The following is a 9,862-nucleotide window of genomic DNA, read 5'->3' as shown; positions in this document are numbered from 1 at the left end:
TTGATTCTAATAGCATCAATGCATATCCTCAAAATGTTCATGAAAAATGAAAATATAAAGCAAATAATTGTGACAAGCATATTGTCTAATTAAGATGAATGGGACATGCTTCTTATGCATTTTTAATCTGTTAAATAAACAGCATATTAATAAGGCTTAATTATATCACCACATACTTAAAGTGACTTTCTAAAATAAAGTTTGTTTTGATTTAACATATGCTTTTTTGTGTGTTTTTGTAGCATTTTTACAAGCCTCATACACAAATAACATCTTGAAATAAATCTCTTGGATGTGATTACCATCTTGATAAAAATTTCTTCCTTTTAATTTCTTGGATAATTCGGGACTGATAAAGCGATTCCCTCTTTTAAGATTAATGTCCTTTCAGTACTTGTGCATGAGCATTGCAGAAATGACCCTCATCTTTGATCAGGTTGTTTCAGGCTTCTATTTTTCCATTTCCATTTCACATTTAGGTGAACAGCATATCCTGTTGATATGCTATGTCAGAAATAGCTCCTCCATCTGCCTCCCACCCTTTACCTATATGGAGGTTGGCCACAGATTCTTTGAACCTCTTCCCTTCAGGGGTGGGATTAATTTTCTCTCTTTGAATCTGGGCTGGCCTGTAACTCTCTTGACCAAGGAGTGTAATGGACACATGACCTCCAGAAAACCAGCAGCTTTTGCCTCAGTCTCTTGAAACCCTGAGATGTCAATAAGACTACTCATTATGCTCTAGAGGCCACATGAGGGGCTCTGAGGTTCCAGAGAGAGGGAGAGAAGCCCAGCTGAGCCTTACCTTTTAGCAGTCTTGGCTATGTGATTCCTGGCGAGTGAATAAGCCACTTACAGATTCCAAATTATCCCAGTCTAACTAAGAATCCTGAGCTGTTTGTCTCCCCCCACCCTTCCCAGAGAATCATAGCTCACCACCCAATTGGGGTTAGGTTTTGCAAACCTGATTTGTGGTACTCTTCCCTTTGGGGAGATTATAATTCCTCATGTCATTGACATCAGACTTGGCCATGTGATTTCCTTTGGCCAAGCAGAAATAATAGGTCGCTATGGATAGAAGTTTTAAGAAACATCATGTGGTTCCATCCTCCCCCTTCCCTCTCTATCAAAAAAAAAAAAAAAATAGCAATGTCCCAAATGAAGGATGTTCATTTGGCCTGGCTGCTGGAAGGAGGAGGACATGGAAGAGATGCGGCTGACCCACAACCAACACGTGATATAGGTGGGAAATATCCCTTTGTTGGAAGTCACTGAGATTTTAGGGTTCTACATGGGGCCACCAGAGTAATCATCCTGAAACATAAGCACTCTGATGTCATTCATCTATTTATTCTTTTAAAATATTTTATTTATTTATTTATGAGACACACACACACAGAGAGAGAGGCAGAGACACAGGTAGAGGGAAAAGCAGGCTCCCTGCAGGGAGCCCAATGTGGGACTCGATCCCGGGTCTCCAGGATCACGCCCTGGGCTGAAGGCAGCACTAAACCACTGAGCCACCCGGACTTCCCATCATTCATCTATTTAAAAGACACCATGGCCCATGTGGTTGGTCTTTCACAATTTTGTTTCATCTTACCTCTTCAGTCTTGCCATGGGCGTACCCCACAATTCAATGGGCTTGCCTTGGACATGTATGTCATTCTGTTTGACATGTATTTTCCCATTTTTCTACCTGGAAAACCCACTTTAGGTCTCATTTACTTTGTGAAGATTTTCCTGTTTTTCCTGGACATTAGCTCCTCCCGTTTAAGTGTGTCCATAGTGATAATGGTGGTGGTGATGATGATGATGTTGATGATGATAATGATAGTGAAGAGGATGGTGATAACACAAGTCTATGTACCAGGATTATTTTTTTGTATTTTAATATTTTCAATTCATTTAATCCTTGCTATAACCCCAGGAAGAAATCCTAGCATTTCCATTTTATTAGTGGGGGAACTGAGGCAAAGAGCCATTACATAAATCACTCAAGATCACACAACTATTAAAGGCTCTAGCCAGAATTTGAGCTCTTGATGATCTGGCTCTTGGATCAGTGCTCTCTATTGCCACAATACACTACATTTACAGCTAAAATTTACACAATAGCATTTATATATTATATATCTGTTATCTATTTTTATAATAGAGTTATCAGTTTTCATGTTTTTTTTTTTTTTTTTGAGTAGACTATGAGTGGTTATTCTGGGTAGACTGTGAAGTACCATGGGGCCATGGTAGTCAGTCATTTTGTCATTTTTTAAAATATTTTTTTAAAGATTTTATTTATTCATGAGAGACAGAGAGAGAGAGCGAGAGAGAGAGAGGCAGAGACACAGGTAGAAGGAGAAGCAGGCTCCCTGCAGGGAGCCCGATGTGGGACTCAATCCTAGGACCCCGGGATCATGCCCTGAGCTAGGGGCAGATGTTTAATGGCTGAGCCACCCAGGTGTCCCATGGTAGTCACTTTTATATCTTTGCATGTAACACAAAGTCTGGCACACAGAAATTCAATAAATAATTTTCAATAGCTAAAGCAGGGTTTGAATTTACTTCCTAGAACTTTGAGTCCAATTTTTTTTTCTCCCTCACATTAGTCACCTTCATTTTATGTTGCTTTTCATCTTACTATTATAAATGAATTCTGGAAATGCATCTGTTCTATTAGTTGAAATAGTAGCTAAGACATTTATTGAAGAAGACTACTAATTCATTTCAATTATTTCCTTTAATGTTACAATAATTATGATTCAAAAAGGAATGCTAATTTTATGAGAACTTGTTGTGCATGTTAAGATAGAGTCTAACCTCATAGCATCTCCTTCAAGGTCTCACATTTCTTTTCTGGATTGCTCCCCACTTCTCTGTCCCAACTTGTTATAAATCACCTGTGACCTTTTGGTTCAGTTCTTAATTATATTGGTTATAAAGCTCTTCTTTTTACTGACAATCCTCTCCCTGCCCCCACTTATGGGTTCTTTTACTTCTTCAGGATTAAATTTCTCTGGAAGTACAAATTCTCCTAATATCTATCCCGTTCTTTGTCCCCAACCTTCTCATCATTATTCAGATATCAGTTGGGATTGGTCTCCTGCCCTTAATATTCAGAAAAGTTAGATTCAAACCATGATCCAAAGAAAATTTAACAACTATCCTAAGGTTTTCATGCTGTAAGGATTTTCATGTTCTACTACTGTGGTTCTGAGATTCTATTTTTACTGAATTATCTCAGTTTAGTGAACATCTCACTTCTGGACTTTACTATCCATCAGCTATAAAGCATGGACTCAGAAACAGAACTTAGGCATTTTCTATAATTTCTACTGTAAAAACTACTCACACCAGAATTTTGTGTGTGAAGCAGACTTTCTAGCATATACATGTGTGGGATTTACTCAAGTCAAAATGAGAAGTATAAATCCATCTGAGACTTCTGATGTCCATCATGCTGTTTGGCCATCCTCGTTTTTCTATCTTTTCCCTTCTCTGCTTCACTGGCTTCCAATAAAACATTTTGGTTCAGTGTGGTCCAGCTACCTCTTTTGTTGCCTTGGTTCCTCTGAACGTGTACCTCACCTTCTTTTAACAAGCAACCTTTCAAGGTAATCTCTCTAAACAGAGATAGCTTTGTTTCTACCCTAAGAGACATTATGGTGCTAGCTGTTAAGATATTTTGCTTTGCTTTTCTATAATAATTGTTTTTTATCTCTTATTAGAGATAGGGATGGTAAGCCCAGATATCTTACACATGTTTAAAATAACAGATTATATATGTGCTGCCATGTTTAAAAATACGAAGCTTATATCAGATAAGACTTAAAGTCCATTTCATATACTTCTATGAACAAGTTTTAAATTTGAAAGAGAATCCAGAGATCATCTAATTTTAAGAAGATATCATATCTCACTTTCACAGATAAGATTCATGATGCCCAGAGAATTTCAGTGATTTGCTGAATGTGAGAATGAATGGTGAACTGTGGCCGTAGAACTTTTCTCCTACTTCTTGAGTATCACTTTTCCTTATTTTTCTCCAGCAAGTATCTCAGTTCAGTGAAAGTCTGTGTGAAGTGTGGGATGCAACCGTAGAGGAGCAACTGAGCATGCATGTGGTGCCCAGATGAAGGTCACGGGGGGAAAGGCTTCATTGGAGAATGTTTAGAAATGCTTCCAAGAAAGTAAATTGTTTATTTAAATATAGATGTAGCATAGGAGAGGAAGTGTCTATGAGAATGAGGATTTGTAGATTTCTACAAATTATTAATGTCTTTATTCAACTTCCTGCTTCTTTTACTTTACTGCCAACATCTTTAGATAGTTAAAGTTACAACAGGAAAAAAAAAGGAAGTTATGCTGTCCTATTAAGATATCAGCTCTTATAAAGACAGGCAGCTACATGTTTCACCAAGAGGTACAATCATCTCCATCAACATATATTTATACAATGATGATTTTTTTTTATTTCTGCAAAAGACTAGGTCAACAAGTTTAGTTTATCAAAGGGAATTCCATTTCCTCATTGACTTTAAACAATAAAGCCCTTGAAACATTCAGTCAATACACATCTCAGGAAAGAACAAAGGAAGCATCTGAAAGGAGGATTAGTAAATTACCTGCCTTCAAAATTCAAATAAAACTGCACAAAAGCAGTTCTCTATATTTGCTAGTAATTCAACAAAGAAAGCCAAACGAAGCCCATAGATCCAGGTTATGCAGAAATGTTCAGCAAGCTGAAGGTTGCACGAAATGGATGTTCAAATAAGGATCATTTTAATGAATACAATTACAAGATGGCTAATATGCAAAATGAATAATTTAAAAAATATGGTGGTTAATGTATGATCTATGCATAATTAGAATAACATGCAATTTGGGACTAGAGAAATAACTGAACTTAAATTGTTGGTTGGAGTGAACTGAAGGAAAAAAAACACAAAATTTATTGAACACCTATTATTTTATGAATGTCCTCAGATAATGTTATTTTTTAACAGAGCCAACCAGAGAACACTGTAGATAAGGCCATTATGACTCAGTGGCTAATTAGAGGACCTCATGCACTCTTCACATTCTTCTTTTCTAGATTTCATTTTTCACTTTATTGGTACAGGATTTAACAATGGGAAAACCTAGGGATGAAAAGGAAGGCAGGAGCAGGGATAGAAAGAAGAAGAGAGCCAGTTATCTCCTCTGTCTCTTTTCCTACATCCACCAAGAGTGATGGAGACTGCCAGAACAATGATCTTCAGGGGAATGCAACTTGAGTAAAACAAAATAAAAGTAGTTCAAGTAAAACAAAAATAAATATCTGATGTACAGAGGCAAACATCAATTTACAAGATACACATCCTTATAAGAATTGTGCTGGGTTTCTGTTGAAGTAAAGGATTCTTAAGAAAAAGACCCAAAAAGTTTGTGAGCAGGGTATGGAAATAGATTTGAAGCATGGATTTCATCTTGGCATGGAAACTGAATAATGGGTAACTATGGCCAGTTGACCTTTCTCTGGCTCAGTCACCATATTTTTTAAAAGGCAATAATAAAATCTTTCTTTACCACCTCTCTTAGGATAAGCAGGTTTCTTGCTTACTTGATGATATATAAATCACATTTCCTTTCCTTTATTATCATTGTCTCTAGGACTAGAAAGAGTAATGAATTGCAGGGGTTGTCATGATCTTATTAAATATGTTAAGATATTATTAGGTTATAAACAATAGAATTGAGACAATTTATAATAGGCTTTGAAATATTAGAACTTAAGAATGAAAAGAAGGCACAGAGCTGCAGATTTAGCAGACAAATGCAGCCAGTAGAAGGTTAGAAGGGAAAGCCAACACGAGAGTAATGCTGGGTGAAGGATATTGATGGGTCACAGGGCACATAAGCTGGCTTGATACTGGCCGGCCCAAGCCAGGCATAACCAGGAGCTTGTCGGTAAGAACATGAAAGGAGTAGTGAGGTCAGCAACCTGGTCCACAATGAGGACATTGTTTGGGGATGGCAACCAAACTGGCTGAAGACAAAACAAACAAACAAACAAACACACCAATCCAAGTACAAAGAACAGGCAAAAGGATAGTCAAGGAGCCATAGCCATGTTCCAAACTCTATGACAACACCTGCTATCTTCTAGCAAGTAATAGCGTTGCTTACACAAAAGGCACTCAAATTTTTGGCGGATTCAACAAAAGAGAATCACACTCTATTTTTAAAAGAGAAGGGAGACATTAACGGTTGCGATGGATTGGATTTACCCACTTTATAAAATAACTTGTGCCTCAGAGAAAATGATCCCACTCAACACTTCTTTCTCAGAATTGCTCTCAAAGGCTTAGCACAGAGTAAGAAACTGTTTTTATCTCCAAGCTGCAATGTCTCTTGAATTTGGACATTTCCAGCCGGAGCTTTGGCTCTCATCATCTTTCATCTGTCTCATATTGCAGTGGCCTCCGCATGGGTATGCCCGCTACACGTATTGTCCGTGTTGCCACTGGGGTTATCTTACTAAAAAAAAAAGTGCATCTGATCATGTCATTTTCTTGCTTAGGAACCTTCACAGTTCCTTTTCTTCTGAGTTGCTCTCTGTTCAGCCTTTAATATTTCTTCAGACCCTCTTTCTATCTTCCCGCATGCATAGTGACCTGCTAGCTCTGATGAATGTGTATGTATTTTCTCTTCCTTTGTTGAGTAAACTCTTCATCATATTTTAAACTTCATATCTCCAAAGAAGGCCTTTCTTTTTAAATACCTTCTTGCTATACCCAGGTGATTCTGAGACTTCAATAGGCTCTTTGGTACTTTTTATTTTGGAGACTCTACCCTACATCATGTCAACATATTCAAAAATGCACCCAAATCCTACACTTAAAATAATATATTTGAAAAATAAAAATAAAATAAAATAAAATAAAATAAAATAATATTTGGCAAATATACAATTTTATGAGGATTTTTTTTAAGATTTTATTTATTTATTTATTCATGAGAGGCACAGAGAGAGAGAGAGGCAGAGATACAGGTAGAGAAAGAAGCAGGCTCCCTGCAGGGAGCCTGATGCAAGACTCCATCCCAGGACCCCGGGGTCATGCCCTGAGCCAAAGGCAGACGCCCAACCACTGAGCCATCCCTTGTGGCAGTTTCGAAAATGAGCTTCAAAATTATTTGGCCACAAATAACTCATTTGATTTGAAGTCAGCTATGATTTCTCAGCAGTCTTTGTCCATAGTTGAGAAAAATCTAACCTACAAATTGTTTTCAAGTATAATGAAATGTTTATGATTTCTGAATATCACTATGAATGAAGTTGACATATGTTTATAGACATCCAATTGAATCTTTGTGATTTTTCACTTGGCAGTTGATTTCATATTTTAGAGTGAGCAATTTGATGTTTAAATTCAAGATCCAAATATTTTCCTGGGGCATTTGAGAAGCTCATTGGCCTCACCCAGTATTTCTGTCATACCCAATGAGTAAAAGCTTTCTAAGTTTGTATTGCTAATTTTTGGATGGCATTCTTTCTTCTATCTGACTGAGTTCCCCAATGTTCGGTACTATCACCGACCTGGTATTTGACACATAGCAGGTTTTTTTTTTTTTTTAAGATTTTGTTATTTATTCATTCATGAGAGACACACACGAGAGAGAGAGAGAGAGAGAGAGAGAGGCAGAGGCAGAGACACAGGCAGAGGCTGCCTGCAGGGATGTGGACTCAATCCCAGGACTCCAGGATCATGCCCTGGGCTGAAGGCAGGCACTAAACCGCTGAGCCATCCAAGGATCCTCAACACATATCAGTTTGAACATAAATGTGGATAGATACAGATGACATAGGTAGACAGAGGCACAGAGTTAGGTAAAGCCATAGACAAATGAACAGACATGTATCATAGACATGTGACACTGACACAGCCCAACATCAGCCAGTCTCGTCTACTGTGTCTGTTGGAACTCAAGGGTTCCTGATTTCCAGTCCCAGGTTGAGAATTCCATTTGTTGTTTCCTCAGGAAGCCTTCATTTTCTCCTGTGTTGTGTAGGTTATCTGCGCTATGTCAACCGAAATTGGTTTTGATCAGTCATTTGCTGCTTTAAAATGGGGCAGTGGACTCTGTGGATTTGAATGGATTATTTTCTTTTTAGGTATTATTTCTTCAAGAATTGCCTAAGAAGGCACACTTCGGTATGTTCTACTTGATGAATGCTGTGTCTTATTATCTTTGCACATTGAAAACGCTTCCAGGAAATTCTTCTTTAGGTACCACATGAAACTGATACCCAGCATATGCGTTCTCCGATTGATTGCCTTACTGCAAAGTGATTCTCTATTAGCATGCTGTGGCCTTTTAGACACTATTGAAGAAGTATCAAAGCTTTCACCATTAGACGATTAGCTTACATTGCTTCTATATATGGAGTCACTTGAAAATTTGTCAAATGTTTCCTGCTAATTATTAGCAAAGTCCAAATGACGTGTTGTACTCTGACATCATGTTTGGGAATGAAAAGTCATTGCAAATTGTCTGACATAGAGATTAATTGAGGTACTATTTGGTTTTTTTTCCTATAATTTAAATATAAATTTCATAGTTTTTATGTGGTTAATTTGCATACCTTTGTCTACTAATATGCAGTTGGCATGGCTTTACACACTTAAATTTATTTAATTGTGCCAGGCTAAAAAGTATTTGAGATTGAGGACGCCTGGGTGGCTCAGTGGTGGAGCGTCTGCCTTTGGCTCAGGATGTGATCCTGGAGACCCAGGATCGAGTCCTGCATCTGGCTCCTTGCATGGATCCTGCTTCTCCTCCCTCTGCGTGTGTCTCTGCCTCTCTTTTCATGTCTCTCATGAATAAATAAATAAAATACTTTTTTTGTAAAAAGTATTTGAGGTTGTATATTAACCCTGTTTTCACCTGCAAGAATCAGGTAAGAATTTGAAGGAAAGAGGGTAAAGAATTTAGTATGGATCTTGGTATATTTTTAGAATAGGTTGTGAGCACCTGGGTTGCAACTCCTATTAACAATCCTGGAGTTTGAATATCTAAATTCCTATAATCAGTGATAAAATGATGTGCAGACTTGTCCAGAGTATATTATTTAAGACTTAGTAAGCAGGGCCCTTTATTTCCCAAGTTAGCCAATTATGGGCAGGCTTTGGTGCGTTATTGACTGCTGCGCTGCATTTATCAGAACACTCATATCCATTAAGCACAAAAAAGCAAAGGTTAAATAACATTACAGTTCTGACACAAATGAACAGAAGAAATTTGAGATCAAAGTCGATGACCTGTCCCTTTTTGATCTGCTGGTGTAGGAAGAGTGAGTGAATGAAAAGGTAGCTTGAATCGAAGGCAGAATTTCTACTTTGACTTGGTGTTTAGGCCATGAATCGTTCTTTTCAAGGGGGAAATCGGGTACATTTCTTTATTTATTTTTATTTATTTTTAAGATTTTGTGTATTTATCTGACAGAGAAAGCAAGAGAGCACAAGCAGGGGGAACGGCAGAGGGAGAGGGAGAAGCAGACTCGTCTCTGAGCAGGGAGCCTGATGTGGGTGGGGTTGGATCCCAGGACCCTGGGATCAGGACCTGAGCTGAAGGCAGACACTTAGCTCACTGAGCCACCCAGGCGCCCCCGCCATCCTTCCATTTTAAAAAGGCTTTGAACAAATCCCCATAGAAAATGTGGGGTATAGGCTGCAAGATCCATGAGGGCAGGGAATGGGTCTGGCCCAGTCCCAGCTCTATTCCCAGCACCTAGCACATGGTAGATTCTCAATTAGTTTTGGTGGATTTACAAATAATTCTGTAAGCAGATCCTTAGCCACAACTCAGCTCATTGCCCATGTAT

This window comes from Vulpes lagopus, chromosome 4, assembly GCF_018345385.1.
Source record: "Vulpes lagopus strain Blue_001 chromosome 4, ASM1834538v1, whole genome shotgun sequence".
Taxonomy (NCBI): Eukaryota; Metazoa; Chordata; class Mammalia; order Carnivora; family Canidae; genus Vulpes; species Vulpes lagopus.
This window is presented reverse-complemented; position numbering follows the sequence as displayed.